The sequence below is a fragment of the Jaculus jaculus genome, chromosome 11, assembly GCF_020740685.1.
Source record: "Jaculus jaculus isolate mJacJac1 chromosome 11, mJacJac1.mat.Y.cur, whole genome shotgun sequence".
In the NCBI taxonomy this organism is placed as follows: domain Eukaryota; kingdom Metazoa; phylum Chordata; class Mammalia; order Rodentia; family Dipodidae; genus Jaculus; species Jaculus jaculus.
In genome coordinates this window covers 75,697,562-75,720,287 of record NC_059112.1, presented here as the reverse complement: position 1 = coordinate 75,720,287, position 22,726 = coordinate 75,697,562, and the positions used below count along the sequence as shown (strand labels likewise).

General features: G+C 36.9%; 1 long non-coding RNA gene across 1 annotated transcript in view; it reads right to left on the bottom strand.

The window, feature by feature from the left end:
* LOC123464467 overlaps positions 1-16,880 on the bottom strand; it is a 37,748-nt gene extending 20,868 nt beyond the window's left edge. The window contains exons 1-2 of the long non-coding RNA XR_006639599.1: positions 16,767-16,880; positions 749-812 (exon numbers count right to left, since the gene is read on the bottom strand). This is a non-coding gene — a long non-coding RNA (uncharacterized LOC123464467). The remainder of the gene's footprint in view (positions 1-748; positions 813-16,766) is intronic.
* Between the last annotated feature and the right edge of the window lie 5,846 nt (positions 16,881-22,726).

Genomic DNA, 22,726 nt, shown 5'->3' with positions numbered 1-22,726 from the left:
ATTGAAAGATACAAAACAGGAAAAAAAAATTGTCTGCCTTGGGAGATAATAGTTTAAGTGAGAGTGAGTGCACTTATGTTCTCCTGAGCTCTGACTCAGCCTGACAGGGAGCCTGGGGAAGACTGTACTGTAAACTCTAACAAGCTTCCCTGTCTTACATTCGTGTGAATTAGAGTTGAAAGAAGAGACTGATCATCATCAGTGGGCTTTGTACAGCAGAACAGTCCTTTGAGGACATAAGGATGATGGTTTTATAATGTTCTACATTCAAACATCAACAGGAAAAATAAAATTATAAAATGTATCTGTCAGGTATTATTGTCAACCTGTTAATAGTATTTCCTTGCATTAAAAGAACACAAATAATTATCTGTTTCTGGAACTATAGGAAAATACAAGGTCATGAGGCATCTGTAAATTTAAAAGGATTATTTTTAATTTTTTTGTTCATTATTTATTTATTTGAGATCGACAGGCACAGAAAGAAAGGCAGAGAGAGAGAGAGAATGGACATGCCAGAGCCTTCAGCCACTACAAACGAACTACAGATGCATGCTCCCCCTTGTGCATCTAGCTAATGTGGGTCCTGGGGAATCAAACCTTGAACCGGGGTCCTTAGGCTTCACAGGCAAGCACTTAACTGCTAAGCCACCTCTCCAGCCCTAAAAGAATTATTTTTATTGGGAAGTAGAAAAGAGTAGACACAGAAGCAATTCACAAGAACATGGGGACGCTAAGTAGCTCATACATCACTATGCCATCTCCTGTCTTCTGTTCTTGTTCTGAACTTGACAGTGACATCTCTTTTCATTCTAGGAAAAAGAAAAAAAGCTCTGTTAATAACCTGCAAGGTCCCACATGGACACCTTTGCTTTACATTTCTGTCTTCACTAATATCTACCTGTGGTAGTTTGAATGTAGTTATGTAAAGGCATAGTCCATCAGACTTGGGTGTTTTATTAAAATTAAGCTTTTAACTTGGGTTTCCAGACATCTGGCTGGAGGAGATGTCACTGGGGGAAGATCGTGGAGTCTAGTCCCAAGGTGTGTGTGGGGTTAGATCTTTTTGTTTGTTTGTTTGTTTAAACTGTTTTCTCAATGTTCTTTTTATTAATTTTTATTGTATTTTTTGTTTAATTCATTATGGACACACTTAGTATGGATACATAAGGAGTTGGTACCATTCTTTCCCTCATCCCTGCCCTCCTTGCACTGAGGGCTCTCCTCAGTAGGGTTGCAGGTATTTTCCTTGAGGTGGTTGGTTATGTGTTAGTTGTTGGGGGAAGGCAATACCTCCAGGTTAGATTTTTTTATTTCATCTCAAAGGTATGGGGAAAGCAATTTGAGCTCTGGCAGTTTGTGTTTGCTTGTAGTGCCTGTTTGATGGTTTCTCTCTGCTTGGATCTGTGAAAGGGACACAGCTTTTTCCACCATTGATAGAACTTCCTCTGGATCTTTAATCCTCAAATACATCCATAAACTGTGTCTGGTTGGATGTTCCACCCAGCAACATGTAGTTGGCTACAACACTACCTAGCCCCTTATAAAGCTGTTATCGATTAACATCTCATTGCTTCCACAAAATATGTGAGCAAAAAGTAGCTCATAGGAGGAAGGTTTGATTTCAGCTTACAGCTCCATGTTATAGTCCATCATGGTTGGGTAAGTGTGGTGGAAGGAGCTGGACACCTTCCTCTCTCCCAGGCAGACATGGAATTCACCATGGAGTCTTAGGGTGGCCTCTAACTTGTGGTGATCCTCCTACCTCTGCCTCCCGAGTGCTGGGATTAAAGGTGTGTGCCACCATGCCCAGCTTTCTCTCCTTTTTATACAGTCTAGGAAGCTGGTCTATGGGATGGTCTCATACACTGTTATGGTGGGTTCTCCAAACTCAACTAATCTAATATATAAAATCCTTCAAAATGTAACCAGAAAGTTGATTCCATGGTGATTCTAAGTCCTGTCAAGTTAATAACCAGAGATTATCCATCAAAATAGCTTTCCCCAGATATATTTGAAAGTTCATTTTTCCTGGTAAGGAATACTTGAGACTTAAGCCCACCATGGATGGCACCCTCATTTCCTTCAAGATTCCACAATGTCACTCTCCCATGAAGGTTAATAATAAACTCTACACTCTTAGGCATTGTGCTGGTTATGATCCTATAGACAAACATGGCTGATAGAATGCTATGTATTTAAAAAGAATTTACTAGATTAGTTTACCCAACACAGGTTTAGTAATCTATCAGTCTCTTCATCTCCAAGTTAATACTGGAAATACAGTAGCAGACCTGTCAAAGATTCCTGGTTTGATCAACTTAATAATAGAAATTGAGGCTCATTAATTATGTATAGAAATTAAGATAATATCTTAACTACATAATTTAAAAAATTCACTAGTTCATAAGTTAAGATTATTGCTAAAAATTTGTGATGAAAATGTTGAAGAAAATTTCTTCAATAGATTTGATGATAACATATTTTATTAAAGGATTATGTGTAAGCCCCTTGTGGAGGCTTGATTTGGATGTTCCCCTAAACTTAGGTGTTCTGAATGCTAGGTTCCCATCTAATAGAGATTTGGAAATTTATACCTCCTGGAGGCAGTGAGTGTATTGTTGGGGGCAGGCTTATTGGTATTATAGCCAGTTTCCCCTCACCAGCGTTTGGCACACTTCCGATGCTGTTGTCCACCTGATGTTGGCCAGGAGGTGATGTACACCCTGTGCTCATGCAATTATTTTCCCTACCATCACGGACCTTCCCTCTCAAGCCTGTAAGGCAAAATAAGCCTTTCTTTCACCACAAGCTGCTCTTGGTCATGTGTTTTCTGCCAGCAATGCGAACCTGACTGCAACAGGCCTCATATACCATTATTTGTATTTGTGCATCTCTTATATAGTTATTGTCCTGTGATTCATGTTCAAGATCTAAAACACAATTATATTTTACTCTGTAAGTTGTGATCCCAGTACAACTTGTATCTCCATGCTGGCAATCCTCTCTAACGTAATTTAAATTTAAGTGAATCAGTAGTATTTTCTACAACAAAATTTGAAAACATTGTTTCCTGAAGCAGATATTAATACTCTCAAAGTCCTAAGTGAAAATTTTCTTGAGCTATGAAAGGAAACTTTATTTTGCAGTGCTTGTCTTTGGCAAGTATATTAACTGAAATAGAATTCAACTATGTGATGATGCTTGATTATGTCTGATATGTTGATTGCACCATGACCAGTGGAAAAATCATATTTGTGAATATTTGTTTTTAAAGTAAAAAGTCAATCAGTGTCTTTTCCAGTATTATATATACAAATTAAATATTAAAATTTCTTTCAAGGCAATTTAAATGTTTGTTTTTTAATTACAACTTCAATTTTAATTAAGGTTAAATCAGATACATGTAGTATATATAATATTTTGGGGATATGAAATATTTTATGAAAAGTGTTTTATATGTTCTGTCCTTTATCAGTAGAATATATCATTTTCTGTGATATGTATTACTCAATATTAGTTTAAACAATAAATTGAGACTGGGACTATATCGCTGGAGTAGAGTATTTGTCTAGCATGTCCAAGGCCCTGTTACCAATACCACAACACAAACAAAAAATTAAAAACCAGTAAAAATAACAAATAAATCAGATGTACTATGTGACTGCTCTTAAAGAAAACTAATTTGGGTTTCATTAACCACAATAAAGTCATATATTAATCTTTCTGTAACTTCAACACTATTGTATATCTTCATTTTCTATTACTGGGCTTCTATAATTGATTAAATTTAAGTAAATGTAGCTATCATTGCTTCTTTGTGCAAGAAATAATTTATTTTAAATATTCTCAGTGGATTATTTAATATATAAATATAAATGTCATCATATAACCTTTTTAATTTATATAATATTAACACAACTTGTAGAGGTAAACATAAATCTATGTTTACTGCACACTGGTACACTTTGACAGCTAAGTCTCTCTTTTTATTTTTAAATTAAAACCATAATGAAAATGTTAATGGACTTTGAACTTCTCAGTCTCTTCTGTGTAAAGAAAATCAGCATAAATAAAATATAATTAGTCCAGCCAAGTTTCCCAAAAGAATCACGAAGTTTACAACATCTTTTAGCTTAGAGCTGGCAGTCACCAAGGAACATAGTTGGGGAAAGTGGTCTCATCTAGGAAAAGTCATGTTCCCCTTGGGAATGTTAAACTTAACTGCATCTATTAAGATTGTTTTGCTATTGTTTGTTCTTTATTCAGATTTTGTTTTTTTAGTTCTTTCCCCTCATCATCCTCCAAATGATGATGTCCCCAATTTCCACAGTTTTACTTCTTTGTTAGTAAGTTATCACCAGAAACTGGAGGCATATAACAACATGCATTTATTACTCCAAGTTTCCTTGGGTCAGAAATTTGGACCTGCTTAGCCATCGCTGCTTTAGGTCTCAAAAGTTGCAGTGGAGTCAGCAAGGAGTCATCTGGAAGCCCAACTGAGATAGAATCTGTTCTCAAGTTTTCTCTTGCTTTGGACAATGCTCATTTCCTTGCAGTGTAGGGAATGCATGCCTTAAATTCTGCCTGGCTAAAGTCTGGAGGTCACCCTCAGTGGCTGGAGGCTTTCCCGTTTCCCTAAGGTGCTGCACTGTTGTTCATATTGGCTTTCATAGCATGTCTGAGCAGCTCATAAAATCAGCAAGGAATATCTCTAAAATTGGCTAGCAAGATGGAGTCTTAAGCAACATAACACCAACTTCCAAGTGACATCCCATTACCTACCTTTGCCAAATACTTTAATTAGAAGCAAGCCACTGCTCCTATTCATGACAAGGAGGGGATGCCATATAGTCATGGACCCACGGGGTCTGGTTCATGGCAAGGAGTGAGATGGTTTCAGTCTGTGGGCTGTATTCAGCAGGTAATTTTGTCCACCAACCTCCCCCCTCCCAAGAAAGCCACAGAAGCAAAAGCCTTGCTTAAGTCTTAACACCACCAGCACATGCTGACATTAAGATTTAAAATAAATCTTTCTTGTTTCCAGAATTAACACCTCCATGTGATGAAAAGTTTATATCTGGCTCTTTTCCTTGGCTCCTGACTTCTGTCTCACAATGCAACAAGACGAGCCAGTTCAGGCCTGGCTTCCATCCCTTTTGGCTGCATCTTTGGCCTCTATTCAGTAATCGCTTCTGCACCTTGTTGGCAGATGATGTGTATCAGGTGTCTGAACTCCATGTCTGCTCCTGGAATTCAACATACAGAAAGACTGGGCACGCAGAAAAGACCCACAGGACACTGAGCAACAGAACCCAAAGCAAGTAATTCAGCAGAAAGCAGAAGTAAATCAACAGAAGAACAAAAAAAAAAAAAAGGAATGAAATGTAGGTAGTGGTAGACGACCTCTCACATTCACATCATTTCTCTGATTTTGTTCTTTTTCTAGTTGATGACATGGCTAAAAGGACTAAATTGTATGTCGTAAAAAGCTGTACATTTTAAAGATGCAGATGTGGTGCCTCATCTTCCCTTAATAGGATTATGGAAGTGACCCTGGATGTATGGTTAGCTGGGATATAATCTAGAAAGTACATGGAACTGAAGCCAAAATGAACTTCTGATGTGAATGGACAGAACCTGAATGGCAGTCCTGAAGTGTGGGCCTAGGGATAAGAGACAGAGCTAAGCAGGAAGGCCTTTACAGTGTTGCTCTAGGAAATTGCCTGACAAGGTTGTATTTAAGGGTAGTCCTCAATAAGCAATAAGGTGGTTATGTGGTATGTCAGGAACAGAGGAGATGGTGGCAGACAGATGATGTGTATCATGCATCATTAAGAAATCCTGAATGTGGCTGGGAAGATGACACAGCAGATAAGAGCCCTTACAGCACAAGCATGAAACTATAGGAAGGCCCAAGCTGATGCCCTGCTAAACAGCCAGGCATGGCCACACTTGCCTGTCACCCAAGTTCAGTGTAGGTTTCTGATGGATAATCAGCAACTCCAGGTTCCTTGAGAGATTCATTCTCAAGCAAACAGCATGGTAGAATGATAGAGGAGAATACCTGATGTTCTCTTTGGCCCTGCGCATGTGCTCAAAGGGCATGTACATCTGCACACACACAGATGCATACACTACAGATACACACACACACATACACACACACACACACACACTACACATACATTTGTGCATATGCTATATTAATCAATCAATCAGTCCTGAATGTCCTCTGCTTTATTCATGTTGTATACGGCTACCCAGCTTTTCATTACAAGTACCAAAGAATAAAACATTACAATTCTTGCTCTTGTGGAGATTGTATTTCAGTTAAAGATGTAAGACTTTAACATAATAAATATCTACACTACAACATGGTGGGGAATAAGTTCCATGATAACAAAAGAATAATATATAAAAGCTTAATTTTAGTGTCAACCTGCTCAAATTAAAATCAACTTAAAGACATACTTTTTGGGAATAGCTCCAAAGGTGTTTTCAGAAAGTGTTGGTAAAAAAAGGGGGCTGGAGAGATGGCTTAGTAGTTAAGGCCTGTGAAGCCAAAGGACACAGGTTTGATACCCAGGACCCATGTAAGCCAGATGCACAAGGGGCACATGCATCTGGAGTTTATTTTCAGTGGCTGGAGGCCCTGGCATGCTTATTCTCTCTTTGTCTCTTCTCTGTCTCTCTCCTCACAAATAAATACATTTTTTACAAAACTAAAAACAAACAAACAAACAAAAAAAATAACAGGGAAACCTTCCCACAGAGTAAGTGGCTCCTCCAGTGGTAGACTATATACTATATAAAAAGTGCTGAGAAGTTCAATTTCTGGGATAAAGCAGCTACTGGATTTTCAGCTTATCCAGCCTACAGACAGTCATTGTTGGACTACCTAACCTGTATTGTGTAAGCCAGTTTAATTCATTCCCTAGGTAATATATGTTCATTCTATCAGCTCTGTTCCTCTAGAAAATGCTGATTAATACATTAGCATCATTTTCTAAAGATGGTTATTTTAGTCAAATACCCATCCTAGTCTAGTCTAGAAGTCACAAATTTAAGATATTTTTAGAAACAGATAATTGATATGTTTTGGGTCTGTGGATGCAAAATATTATGAAGTTGTGCTGGTTCTGAACATGATTTTCTTGTCATTATTCTCTAAATAATAGAGGAACATAGTTCTTTCTATAGTGCTTGCCTAGCTTTTGGCACCATTCAGACGCAGAGATGATTTTAGAACATAATAAGTTGTTCATTGGCTATATGCATGCATATGCTCAATCCTTTTTATAGGAGGGGTTTGAGCAGCTGATAGTTTTATATGCAATGATAGTCTTAGAAGCAATCTCCCATGAATATAGATGTTCCACTGTACTTTGCATTTACAATTATATACCGAATCTCGCCGGGCGTGGTGGCGCACGCCTTTAATCCCAGCACCCGGGAGGCAGAGGTAGGAGGATCACCGTGAGTTCAAGGCCACCCTGAGACTCCACAGTGAATTACAGGTCAGCCTGGGCTAGAGTGAGACCCTACCTCAAAAAAAGAAAAAAGGAAAACCAAATCTCTTCCAGGAATTGTGGTATATAAAAAATACCCTGGGAGGATTAAATATATTCCCACATGGGAATATATTTATTCAATAACAGAATATTCAATAACAGAACAATTAAGGTGCAGTGTAAATAATGGTACATTGCTTTCATTTATTTTGTGTAAACATGACTGGGTCATGGTCACCACATATTTGGCAAATTATATTTTCTAAAAGTTTCTGTGACTTTTGGGGGGATGGGGTTGAATGAGATTATATTTAAATGTTTGATCATTGAGTAAATCAGGTTATCCTCATAATATAGTAGAAAGAAAACATTAATGGATGACATCCCACCCCATCTGTGCAAAAATGAATTATGTCCACCAGCTGCTTTTCAATCAGCAAGAAAGTGTTCCTCAAGTCTCCAGCCTGCAGGAAAACCTACAGGTTTTGAGAGTGCATCTTTTCTCAGGTGAGTAAATTTCCAGTGATAATTGTCCCTCTCTCTTTCCAGGAAGAGCCTGTATTTCTACCACCCCCCCCCCCCCGCCCACACACACACAATCTATTGGGTCTATTTTTCTGGAGAACTTGGAATAACACAATGAACTGTGTCATAGGAAATATATAGCTGAATAACAATTGTCTATTCATAAAATAAAAGAGGTAGCCTAGGTAACTGAATTAAAATTCCACTGTCTTTCTTTTCTGAAAAACCATGAAGTAGGAAAGTTTGGATGATCTGAATTCTATTTCCATTTTTGTTTCTTAATGTGTCTTAATTTTTGATCAGTGCTAAAAGGACAAAAGTTGTAATGGCATATAAATTGGGAAGGGAAAATTTACATATAAACTAAATAAGCATATGCATATACTGGATGTGTAAGAATGAGTTCATATGTAGCCTGAAAGATTGAAAATACAGCAACATCAAGATAATCTTTCCTTTAAAAACCAATTGTTGTCATTTTTTATATTTACATCATGTGCTGATCACAACTCATTTTCAGTTATGCTTTGGTTAAGAATTATTTTAGGGCTGGAGAGATGGCTTAGCAGTTAAGCGCTTGCCTGTGAAGCCTAAGGACCCCGGTTCGAGGCTCGGTTCCCCAGGTCCCACGTTAGCCAGATGCACAAGGGGGCGCACGCGTCTGGAGTTCGTTTGCAGAGGCTGGAAGCCCTGGAGTGCCCATTCTCTCTCTCTCTCCCTCTATCTGTCTTTCTCTCTGTGTCTGTCGCTCTCAAATAAATAAAAAAAATTTTAAAAAAAGAATTATTTTATAAGTCTGTATCATATTTCTTTCACTTATTACTTCATCTTATGACCTTATTTTGCTTTTAAAAGCTAATGATGTAGAAAATATTTTCATGCATGTATCATCAAAATCATTTACATAAGGACATAAAATAATTTATTTTCCTTATAATGCATCCATGTTGGCAACTGAGTTTTTTAAGCAGATGGCACTATGATAAATTATCTAGTTTGTGGGAATCATGGCATGAGTCTGGAAACTTTGTACAGATGCTGTTGATGAGATTTCTGTGATCACACACCACCAGTACATGAGAGAACCACAGAGCCTGTTGCCATGAACACCCTTCAAGGGGGAGGTCTTCCATAGTCACGTTCAGTCTGGCTACTTGGATTCAAAGATATATTCCCCCAGGTCTATACTCATTATAGTTAGTGATTTCAATACCTGAGGTAAAATGTTACTCAGAGAAAATTTTGGTAGAACATAATAATTGAAAACACATTAATTTAAATAAAAAGAGCTGAATATATTGTTGGCTTAAAGGTATAAACAAAACTCTCTTTCCAGATCTAAGTGAGGTTTTTTTTTTTTTTTTTTTTTTTTTAATTTAATGTATTAGTTTTCTTTTCAACAAATACAGGCAGTTTGGTACCATTGTTTAGGCTCTTCCATGATCTACCCCCTCCCATTGGACCCTCCTTATTGATGTAAGTTGGCCATGCATTGTATTTCCAACCAGGCTACAGGAGAAAAACTTCATCATTTTTTATCAGGAGAAAGTATTGTTCCAAATGAAAAATAAATGCTGATATCAAGATTTATTGACTGTGTTGCTGTATCAATTCTCCTTGAAATACTGATTGCAGAGTGGCAGATACAATGGACCATTGAGAACAAAAAGCTTTATTCAAAGGCACAAGGCTAATCAGACACAAGCTGTAAAGGACTTAGTGATAATATAAATAGGGAGCTGGTAACTTAGAATGCTGAGTGATAAGTCTCAAGGAAGGCAGATAAATCACCTGACATAATATGAATGCAAATAACTGGCCTAGGCTCTGATCATAACACATACTGGTTCTTTAATAGTGAAATATTCAATACTCGAAAACTCCGAGTGCAAAAAATGAGTGGCTCCGGTTACAATATGGAGCAGAAAAGGTAGTTTCTGGTATATTCTGGGCACTACTTACACTCTGTGCTTGTGTTTGTGTGTAAGTGTCATGCAGAAATATCCCAATGATGGCACAGTTCCTAGGGATTCAATTTAAACAGGCAGGAGATCTTTGATGTAAACAAGATGTTACTGAATATTCACCTTACTTAGATTATACACACACACACACACATAGATAAACATATAGATCAATGAGAATTTCTTACATAAAAGATATATATATGTTTTGTAATCATTATTAAACTTTATAACCCCAAAGCTGATGATTATATGTCTAAGTGGGTACCACCTGTATTCCTATTTTCTATTTCTAAATTGAAATGTGAAGGATGCTTATCTAAATATGTCTGAGAATTACTTTAAGTATAACTTTTGTCGATGTGTCTTACAAATTCGATGTTTCTTTTATGCGTGTACATGCTTGTGGTGTCCATGCGTTCGTGTGTGTGCATGCTAGAGGTGTGTAGGCACACATGTGCGAGAGTGCAGGCTCTCTGTGTGCATGCAGAGGACAGGCATAGAGCACCAGATGTCGTATCTATTGCTGTCTACCTTATTCCTTAAGACAATGTCTCTCATTGATTCTCTGTGTGCATGCAGAGGACAGGCATAGGAGCACCAGATGTCGTATCTATTGCTTTCTACCTTATTCCTTAAGACAATGTCTCTCATTGATTCTGCGGCATCAGCTAACCGGTAATCTCTAGGATTTCTCCATGTCTGTCTCCCAGGACTAGGATTACAGATGTGTCCCATTTCTTCTTTTTTTTCTTATGGTAGTGGGGATCAAATCCAAGTCCTCATGCTTACATGGCAACCACTCTACCTACTAAAGTCGTCTCCCCGGCCACCAAGTTTGATATTTACTTTCTAAAAATTCTAATACTATCAGACCCTTTTGTTGTGATATGACATGGCAATAGTGAAATTATACTTAGAAAATTAATATTAAAATCTTAAAAATAAAATAAAATTGGAATTTGTAATTTCGATGCTATCTTTATTCTTCTTCTATGAACCATAAATTGTTGCTTTCTTATTTTAAAAGTATAGTACTTGTTGCAGTCAGTTTCACATTGATGGCAGAAATCACCCTACCAAGAGCAGCTTTGGGGAAAAAAACAAACAACAAAAAAAGGTTTTAGTTTAGCTTACAAACTTGAGGGGAAGCTCCATGATAGCAGGGGAAAATGATGGCATAACCAGAGCATGGATATCATCCTCTGGCCAATATAAGGTGGACAATAGCCAACGGAGGAGTGTGCCAAACACTGGCAAGGGGAAACTGGCTATAACACCCATAAGCCTGCCCCCACAACACACTGCTTCCAGGAGGCATTAATTCCTAAATCTCCATCACTAGGAACCTAGCACTCAGAACACCTAAGCTTTGGGGGGACACTTGAATCAAACAACCACAGTAATCCTTACTTGGATGTTCTTTTTAAAACATATGGGTGTTATGTAGTTCTTCCTTGAATTTGTACTTCAAAGTACATGCATCCTCATTAAAAAAAAAAACTAAAATTGGAAAAAAATTCATGAGGGTGTGAATATAAGGAGAAAGAAAAAATAAACAACTTTCTCAGTATTCTTATTTGTTTCTTTTTCTTCACTGATTTTTTTTTTTTTGACTATCTTCTGCAGAGTTACCTTGTTCAGTGACTTTAACAACAAAGATATCCATGATTAATCAGGACAATAGTTTTCATACAGTGTTTCAGAAACCTCTGGATTTTCCCGAGACACTTCCTGGAGTTGTATAAAGTCAGATATTTTCTATAATACTGAGAGCCTACTTTCCTTTCCACTCTCATTACTTCATGAGGTTTCATGGGGTTTCCAGAGGCTATCATGCATATGACATCTCAGCAGACCAAACCCAAATGTACATATGAGGATCGAGGTGACTGTCAAGGTACATCAATAAAGCTTTTCTTTTTCTTTTTTTATTTGACAGCAACAGGCAGAGAGAGAAGGAGGAAGAGAGGGAGAGAGAGAGAGAATGGGCATGTCAGGGCCTCCAGCTACTACAAACAAACTGCAGATGCATGCACTACCTTATGCATTTAGCTTACGTGGGTCCTGGTGAGTCAAGCTTTGAACTGGGGTCCTTAGGCTTCACAGGCAAGCACTTAACCACTAAGCCATCTCTCCAGCCCTAATGAAGCTTTTCAAAATGTAAAACAGTGCCACTCTTCTGACTGGATAGTTCTGATCTGTATAAATACATTTATATTGTATATAAATATGTTAATGTGGATCTGTGATGATGGCTCAGTGGGTAAGAATACTGGCTGCACAAGATTAACATGATTTCTATCCCTAAAACCTATATAAAAGCCTGGCGAGAGCCACACACATTTTATGCAAAGGCTCAAGGCTAGATTTTAAATGAATATATAAAAATTATATTTTATCTTTTAAATTTTACTACTGCAAATATTAAAATGATACATATAACATAAAATATAATTTTGAATCATTGTTTTTTTGAGTATATAATGTGTACAAATTCTAAAACTTTGAAAGCTTCTGCCTCATTAATATCCAAGACCTGATCAATGCCATTTTTCTATGAGTATAAAATTTCAGTGACTGGACCTTGTCAATTTGTATCTCTTCTGCTGTTAGCATAGTTAATTGAAACACATTAGAAATTATAATATTCAAACCAATATATTAAATATTCTAGCTAAAATGTTCAATAAGACTCTATGTGAATCTCAGCAGACAACTTTGTCCTGGAGCAGTCTTAGACTTCTAAGTTTATGACATTGTTTCTGACACAAAGTATCGCTTACTAAATACTGATTATCACAAGATGTTGTCATGCCTCAGCTATTTATTTTCTGGAATTCTGTAGCTCAAAGTCTTTCTTCCTACACAAAAGGTCCTCCCTCTGTGCTGTATATACTACATAAATAAATTTTCAGGTTAAGTCTAGCATGGTTGCTAACACAATCCCAATACTTGGAAGGCTAAGTCAAGAGAATTGCTGTGAGTTTCAGGCCAGCCTGAGTTACACAGTGAGTTCCAGGCCTGCCTTGACTAGAGAATGATACCTTGTCACAAACAGAACAAAGCACTAGAAAATAAATAAATAAAATTTAAATTAATATTTGGACACATAGAGAAAACAATTTAAAAACCTAATCTTTATAGTGTTAGACTATTGCATATTATTAATAGATAAAATATGGTTTTAAAGCAACTGGAAGGCATTTAAAACAGAAAGACGTGAGTTTATCTCACAATAAGAAGTAGAACAGTTTGGCATCACTTCCAGAAAGTGTAACTCGGTGACTTGACTAGAAAGTTAGAAGAGGGCACTGATGCAGAACCTAAGGGATGTGACGTATGTGAACCATGTGTGAAAAGAAATTCAGTCACATGAGCCTGGCCATCACTGACCAGCTCTGGCTCCAGTATGTCTGCAGAGCTACTTGACCAACATTGAGTAGCCCTAGCCCTAGAATCTCTATATAGCTATGACCACCATTGACCAGTACTGGCCCCAGCATGTCTGGAGAACTGCATGACCAGCACTGGCCCAGCATCTCTATAGAGCATCATAGCTTCCATGAGCAAACTTAAAAGCACATCCGTTCCTACATGAACACCTGCTTCACAGAGGCTGGCTCGTGAATCATGAGGATCGCCTTTCTACTCTTTGCTTGACAAGAGCCTTAGTTGACACCTGTATGCAGTTCACACATGCTCATGAATCATTCCACCCAAGTGACTCTCACCTGTGATCCAAGAGTTTTCTGAACTCCTTTCAAAAATGCCTTCATGAACTATGACGGTTTTATTGAATGTCCATTTGACAGGACCTCAAATTATACTTGTGAGGGATTATCTAGATTAGCCTCTAGGCATATCTATCAGTGATGATCTTGATTAGGTGGAAAGATAAGCTTTATCTGTAGGCATCAGCAATTTATGAGCTGGGGTCCTGGCCTATACAGAAAGGTCAGAGCTGACAGTGCACTAGCATTTATACAGCTCGGCTTAAACCGCTTGTCATATCTTCCTGCCATGAAGGACTATATCCTGCAACTATAAACTAAAATAAACACTCCTTCCTGAATAACACCAAAAAAAAATAAAATTCATAAAGTTGGGTTGATATACATCAGGGAAGACTTTGATGATTAAACAATGGAGTCTAGTTTCAGATCTGTTGCTTGTGAGCAGTTATGGCCATACCATACAGTCATTACACATCCCTAATGTAAAACTCAGACATTTAAATCCAATGTCATGACCCTTTAAGAAACACACACAAACATGCATGTATGTGCACAGGAACCCACATCAAGGCAGAATTGTGAACTCAGGCTATGTGATAAGGGAGGGGGAAGGACATAGAAAAAAAAAGAAAAACTTCAAATCTTCTTTCATGAACTAAGATCTTCCAATATGTGCAACTTCTTGTCCACAGCTCAGCCCTTAAGTGTGACCTAGAGAAAGTTTTAAAACTCTAGAATGTATAGGGAAATACTGTACTGAATATCTAGGGAAAATCGCTGTAAATATGAGCACTGAGGAACTTTGAGTTGCTTTGAGATGCCAGAAAAGCATGCCACATGATGTCCTGCCGTTAATGGGAACATGACAACGGTTGTATCACTCTTAACTAGGTTCAATTTGCATCTATCATGTGATCAAAGCGAACTTGACCTATGTTATTGCAAAGCTATTAGTTAAGAACATTAAAATTCTTGGGCCCACCTCAGGCCTACTGAATCAGGCACTCTAAAGAAGGAAACCAGAAATCTAGGATTTGAAATGTCCTTTTGGTATTTTGCACATGAACACTTTGAGAATGATTGCTCTTGGTGAGGCATAGTGCCCTCTTGTGGTTATATGTGAGAATAACCACCAACTCACAACACTAGGATTGGTTAGTGATAGAAAAATTGTGACTGTATTCAAATTTCAAATTAGGTTGAATAGAATCCTTGTGTTAGAGTGTCTTTGCAATGTGAATAATTGTTTTAATGGGGTACAATAAAAGGATAATAATATTTTTCTGATGAAGATAATAGCATTCTGCACCAAATAATATCTGCTGTATCCAACAGTATACATCGTCTTAGAGGAAGATCAAATAAAGCCCAAATAAAGTATTTACTGATGAATTTCGAGTTTCAAAATGGGCTAACTTGTCTGTAGAAAGACAATAGGCAAGTATTACCATTTCTGTGGTATTTTGAAGCTATTAAAATATATAGATGAATAAGTGTCTGAATATATTTGTTGCAAAAAAAAAAAGTGTAAAGAGGATGCAGTCTCAAGATTACATCATGACATGTTTACCTTGACATACTTTTGTTACATTCCAAATCATGTCCGGAAGAAGACAATAACCCTATGGAACTGCTAACTTTCTGGAATATCGAAGTGAATATCTTAAATGCTTCAGAAGACATCAAATTAAATATACAAAGACAACTTCTCTTTTGAGCTCATCAACACAAATGTGTGTTTCAAGTGACAATGACTTTGGTAGTAAGAAATAAAGCTATATTGTCAGAATTAAAATATTTAAGTAGGGACTGGGAAGATGGTTTAGCACATAAAAGTGCACTAGCTTGCAAATTCTGATGTCCCAGGCTTGGATTCCCAGGAGCCAAATAAAGCCAGATGTAAAATGTGGTACATGCATCTGCAGTTCATGTGCAGCAGCATGGGTTCCAAACACACCTATATATTTTTCTACTTTTCTCTCCTCCCCTCTCCTCCTCTCTCTCCCTACAGGCAAATAATTACAAATGTTTAAAATAATAAAATTTGTAGCAAGCCAGGCACTTTGGTAACAGTTCCAATGACTGGATAAACTTTGTATCCAAAACAGTTTTATAGTTTTGTTTAAGAAAATGCACACTGTTGATCAGAATCAGCAGCTACAGGCAACGCCTGCACTATAGAAAAACTACAATATGCTATGTCGTTTGAAATAGAAGTTTTGCTGTCGTGCTAGAATGTCTCCAAATAAATTTTAAAAGAAACTAAAACATTCAAGAAGTTTCCAAGTAATACTTTTTTTTTTAAATGCCAGTAAGACTCGTTTACTAAAACTTAGCTGAGTAACACTCCATGTGTGGTTTTCAAATATTGAACCTATTCCAAGCCATCAGATATCACAAACAGCCAAGTCTTGAGCCAAACAATCCAAGATCTGCTCCATAGAATGATGCCAAATGTGATAATAAGTGCCTTTTATAAAAACAAGATTTACTCATAAAAGACATTCTTTATGGACAGATAACTCAGGCTGACAGCTTTTGAATTCCAGAATTCTTCAGGCACTTCCTTTTGCTGGGCTTTCTTTCTGGTCCAAGTTATAATGTTAACTGATTATCACAGAAGGATGGTCAAAACATAGTTTTAAAAGCAGAGCTCAGAGAGTTTGGGATTGACAGTTGTGCACTGAAGAACAGGCGTATTATGTTTCTAGACATGTAGGCCAGTAAAGAAATCTTAAGTGTTAAAAATTTCTAGGAAAATATGCATGGTTATGTTATTAATTGTATGGTCTTATCCTTAAATAGAAGATTCTAAGCAGTTCACATTTTTTAAAGTACATCCACAATCTGCTCTCAAGGCTCATTCAGGCCTGTAAACATCTTTGTCAATATGTCTGCAGTCTTCTCAGGTAGGTGACATTATAAGCAATAACAATTGATGTCTATGTCTTCATGCCACCTGATGTTCTGTTGCTTCAAACACTATAAGGTGAATCTGAATGGCAAGAAACAGGGTATATACTCACCACCATGGAGCAGTGAATGCTAAATAGTCTGTAAAGCCTTTGTATGCTAGATCCATTCTAGGAAGGGCCATTCCTGCTGGTCATGAAATACCTTCATCATTTAAGAAAATATGCTAAAAAAAAAAAAAAAACTTTGATACAGTGAAATTTTTAAGATCTAGTCCTATCTACAAAGTGATATTCTGAAAAAATACAGTTTCCCTTGATAGTTGCACTTAAACCAGCCACAAGCAATTATAGCATTGTATTAAGAAGAGAGCATTGAAAACTTAAAGTTCACATGTGGTACTTATCTCTAAAATACAACCCTTCTGTTTGGCTTATGTTCACCTGTTAGGGAAGAACTGTGTAATTTATTACTGTACTTCACAGTATAAAAATCAGCTGGGTAGCTGGGTACAGTGGCTTAAGCCTTTCATCTCAGCACTTGGTAGGTCGAAGTAGGAGGCCCACCCTGAGTTCAAGGCCATCCCGAGATACAGACTAAATTCCACATCAGTCTAGTTTAGCGTGAGACCCTGCCTAAAAATCTCAAAAAGAAATTATACACAGAAAATTAGACATAGGGTAGAAGCATCCTAAAGGGACACAGTTCAGTTTCAATCTGCAATCCTAGAAATTGCATATTTAAATATAATATCCAATTAAAAATCTAGATTCTGATCAAAACAGTAAAAATATTATTAATGATTGATATAGCTAATATTGTTTTTCAACTTCATGTGATTTAGAATCATCATGTAAACAAATCTCTGGAGCTGGTTAATTGAGATGAAAAGGACCATCCTAACCACAGGCAATACCATTTTGTGGTGAGGTTTCCAGCTGGATGAAAAGGAGAAAGGAAGCTGAGTATCAAAATCCATTGCTCTCTGCTTCCTGACTGTGCAGTCAATGTGACCAGCTACTTCATACTTCTCCCACCATGCCTCGTCCATTAAAATGGACCATATCCCTTGGAACTATAAGCCAAAATAAACCTTTTCTCCCTTAATTTGCATCTAATGTGGTCACAGCAATGAGAACAGTGCTCAAGAGGATTATTTTAATTTTAAAACCTTACAAAGAGTCTGCAGTTGTTGAGTGTGATATTTAACTCAAGCCTTCCTTAAAGTGAGTCTAATCAGGTACTCATTGCAGTTCTACTGAAGCTGAGGATTGCCAATACTTCTCATGGGCTTCTTCTTCAAGACTCACCTCAGGGATACGTGTAAGTAGTCGAAAAATGGCTTTCTGAATTTGTTATTCAGGCCGAGCATGGTGGTGCATGCCTTTATTCCAGCACTGACAGAGGTAGGAGGATCCCCAAGAGTTCGAGGCCAACCTGAGACTACATAGAATTCCAGGTCAGCTTCGACCAGAGTGAGACCCTACCTCGAAAAACCAAACCAAACAAAACAAAATTTGTTTTTCAACATCTCATAGCTTCCTTAGACAAAAGTGACATGTTTAACTTCAAATAAATTGTTCTATAAATATAACCAACTGGAATAAAAGTGATTCGGAAAACCCTTTAGGAGAGGTACTGACAAAAAATCCACAGTAGATAACCCCCTATAACTGAGTCTTAGTTTCAAAAGATAGCCTCAGATATGAAAAATATTTTTTAAGTGCATAATTTCTCTCAAGTGATCTGTAAGGGGAAGAAGTACATTGTACATTTAACATGGCTAAAAGGAAAATAATCCAAATGTTTTACACTTTTATTGCTTTCAAGCAACTACCAAAGTTTTCTACTATTCATCTACTATAATCCAAGATACTTGCACAGTACTATGCAAAAAAAAAAAAAAAAAAAAAGGCAATCCCTTCTGTAAACTCCAATACAAGACAGTAACACACGTGCCTAGGAAGCTGTAAGCTCAGGGGCATACCTTTTCTGATCTCTGGCTCCTAACTCCACACTATTGATGTGCCTTAAATAAAGTAAGAACCTTTCACAGTTTTCACTTAATGCCAAATTTGAGAGATTGAAAAAAAAGGGGGCAAATAGAAATAGGACTAATTAGACTGTGTGGTAGTTTGAATAGATGGCAGCAAATATATTAAGTGTTTTATTAGTTTACATTTTGGATCTACAGCCACCTGGCTGAAGGAGATGTCACTCTGCCTATCTTAAGGTGTGGCAGTGGGTTTGAAATTTCAAACTAAAGATATGAAAAGTGCCTAGTTCCACCTGGAGCTCCTTAAGTGTGCTATGTGCTGTGACTTTTAGCTTGTGGATAGTTTGTTGTGTGTGTGTGTGTGTGTGTCTCCTTGGACCTGTGAAAGCAGGCCAGCTTCCTCTGCCAATATGAAAGTTCCCCTGGATCTGTAAGCTTCAATAAATTCCTTCCTTCCATAATTGTGCTTGGCCTGGAAGTTCATCTCAAAGAACCTAAAGCTGTCTGCTACAGACCTTTTATTTTCACATGTTTTCTTCAAAGGTAATGTTTTCATTCTGACCATTCTTTCTCAGTATCCTGTGACTAGCCCTATCCATGCTTATGGTAACCCTTGCACTCCAGTACACTTCCACGGGAATCTGTGCAGATGGCTGCCACATGGCATGGTGTCTCTCACTGCTCATTCCCCATAAGACTGAATCAGATAAGGAGGCACAATCTGGGAAACAACAGGACTAAGGCTAGAAATTAAAATAATTTTCTAGTTATTTATATTTATAGTGTCTTGCTAGTGAGATGTTATAAAAAGACACATAAAATATAGAGGATATTAGATCTATAATTCAAGTATATTGCTAACTTTTATATTTAACAAGGTACATGAATAAAAGAAATGGGTAGATAATTTTATTTGTGCTGTAATAAAGACCCTTTTTGAAAAAAAAGTCATTTTTTTTTCAAGGAATAAATTGGTAGATCTGCTTCAAGAATTACTACATTTCTTAAAAAAAATATTTATTTATTTGAAATAGAAAGGAAGAGGGAGAGAGAGAGAGAGAGAGAGAGAGAGAGAGAGAGAGAGAGAGAGAGAGAAAATAGGTATGCCAGGGCCTCTAAGCCAGTGCAAACTAATTCCAGACACATGTACCACCTTGTGCATCTGGCTCACATGGGTACTGGAAATTGAATCTGGGTCCTTAGGATTCTCAGGCAAGTTCCTTAACCATTAGACTGCCTCTCCAGCCCCCAAAATTATTACATTGCATGAGACATAAAGATCTTATGAATTTTACCCTTTTCTTATAACAGAAAATAGTTCTGCAGTATAGCATGGGAAACCACTTCATGATCTAGTCTCCTTTCCTGGCATTCCTTCCAAATTATGTATTATGTAAGGAAAATAAACAGTTTTTTTTTTTGTTGTTGTTGTTCTTACCTCATTTAAATTGGAAATGAACACATCCTTATTTTAACTTAAATATTAATTTAAGATTTAACATGAAGAAGATAAACAATTTTTATTAGTTATAGTTCATGTTGCTGAGACAAAAATATATGACAAAAGAAACTTAGCATTAGGGTATCTGGGCTAAAACCCCTTTGATTGTGTTTTCAATCTAGGCTCTTTGCTTTCAACAACTTTAGATTTTTCACAGGATGAGCCTCCAATGGGTGAAGTCTTGTCCTCAGGACACTTTCCTATGGTCCTAGTCCAACAACGGGGTTTCTCTTTAATAATGCTGATCTCACAATAACAGCTGCTATCTTAGCATCAACCTTTTCCCCTTCTGTAGCCTTGTGACCCAGGCCATTTCCTGTCAGCGTTTCTTTTGGCATTCTGGTTTTCTAAACTTCTACCAGAATGATTCATTAAACTCTCCTTAAAACATTCTAGGGCTTTTCTAGCTCAAAATTCTAAACTCTTTCTAATTCCTCCGACAAAGCCTTCTCAGAGATGTACATACCAGTGGTTTATACTTAAAACCAAATTTCTTTTTGTTAAAATAAGATATTTATTTATTTTATTTATTTGAGACAGAGAGAAAGAGATACAGAGAGAGAGAGAGAGAGAGAGAATGGGCATGCCAAGGCCTCTAGCCATTGCAAACAAACTCCAGGCACATGTGCCACCTTGTACATCTGACTAACGTAGGGACTGAGGAATCAAACCTGGGTCCTTAGGCCATGTAAACAAGTACCTTAACTGCTATGCCATCTCTCCAGCCCTAGAATGAAATTCCTTTAATAATTATTTTTCATGTTGATGTGAAAAAACATCCCAATAAAGTGACTTGGCAAATGAAGGGCTTATTTTGGCACGTTGTGGTTATATATATGGCAGGGATACCAAGCAACTGGTCACATAATATTAAGCAGTCATGAAATGGGAAAATGAATGCTGGTACTCAGTTTCTTTTTCCATTTCATGCAGTCCAGTATCTGAGCCCATGGAATGCTGCCACCCAAGCTCAGGGTAGATCTTCCCACCTCAATTAACACAATCTAGAAGCATATTAAAGACATGTCCACATATTTGTCTCACCTTTTTTTTTAAATTAAAAATTCCCATTACGGGACTGCATAGATTGCTTAACAGTTAAGGTACTTGCCTGCATAGCCTAAGGACCAGGTTCAATTGTATAGTACTCATACAAGCCAGATGCACAAGGAGGCACATGCATTTGGAGTTCATTTGTAGTGCCTAGATGACTTGACACTCCCATTCTCTATCTATCATCTGTCATCTCTCTCTCTTTCTCTCTCTCTCTCTCTTTGTCTAACAAGTAAATAACATATTTTTTTAAAAAACAAAAACTCTCATTACATTTTGGTGATATATGTGCATGTGTTTATGTGTGTGTACATATATATCACATAATGTGAGATGTTCTATCAATGATGAAGAATGGAGGTATGCAGATTGCTGGAGTTCTGCTGGTGTTCCTGATGTTTGGAGCCAGTTTTGCTTTTCTTTGTGGTGCTGGCTGGCTGGTGGTTTCTTTTCTCTCTGCTTGTGTGAAAGGTGGCCAGTTTCTTCTTCTGATATGGAAGTTCTCCTGGATTTGTTAGCATGAAATAAATTCCATTCCTTGCATAAACTGTGATTGGTTTGGAAGTTCATCCAAGCAGCATGGAGCTGAGTGTGACAACCACCATTCAATTTATCTTTAAAACATTTTTTCTGCATTTTGTTACTTTTCTAAAATTTATTTAAGTTTTTTTAATAATTGGTGATTAGAACTTTATAGTTTTTATTTTGTGTACATGGGGTTGTATAGTTCTTATTTTTCTAGCATCTTGAGATGTACAAATAAATTCTTTATTTCAGATTTATTTGTTTTAAGGGATACATATGAACTGATAGGACATTCTATTTTAGTTCTTTTTTTCCTGTTTTTTATAGATTTTGCCATGCTATGTCTTCAGTTTAATTTATATCATCAAGTATTTAAATTGTTGCCTTTATTTCTTACTTGACTAATTGTGCATATTCCACAGCTCCTTCTTTAATTCCATACCCTGTGTTTCTTCGTGTTTGTCATTGTGATTGATTTCTAAATTTACTACATTGAGGTTAGAAAAAAATGTAAAATATTCTATAGACTGTTTTGTGATCTCTCCTTTGTGCTTTTCTTGGTAAATGTTCCACATGCCAATGAGAAGAATGTGTGTTTCACAGATATTGTTCCCTGTATGGCTACTGTGTTATTTAATTGTATTTTAACACCATTTGGTGTATGGTATAGTTTAAATCTTGTTTATTCTGATTTTTTTTTTGTCATTTTGAATGTAGCCATTGTTGTAATGGGTGCAAATATCCCATTGTAATTTATTGTAATTATATTTTGTCATTTTAAATGTCTAATATTATACTAGAGGCATAGTTTCCTTAGCAATCTGTGTTTGATTTAGATGTGTGCACTGCCATATGTATTTTCACATATATATTCTCTCTTATTGAATTCCCCCCCCTTCGTTACCAAATTAAAGTTCCTTGACTCATCATAGCATGTATTTCTTTAATACATGTTAGATAAGATGCATATATACCTTCCCTTCCTTTGGGGATTATCG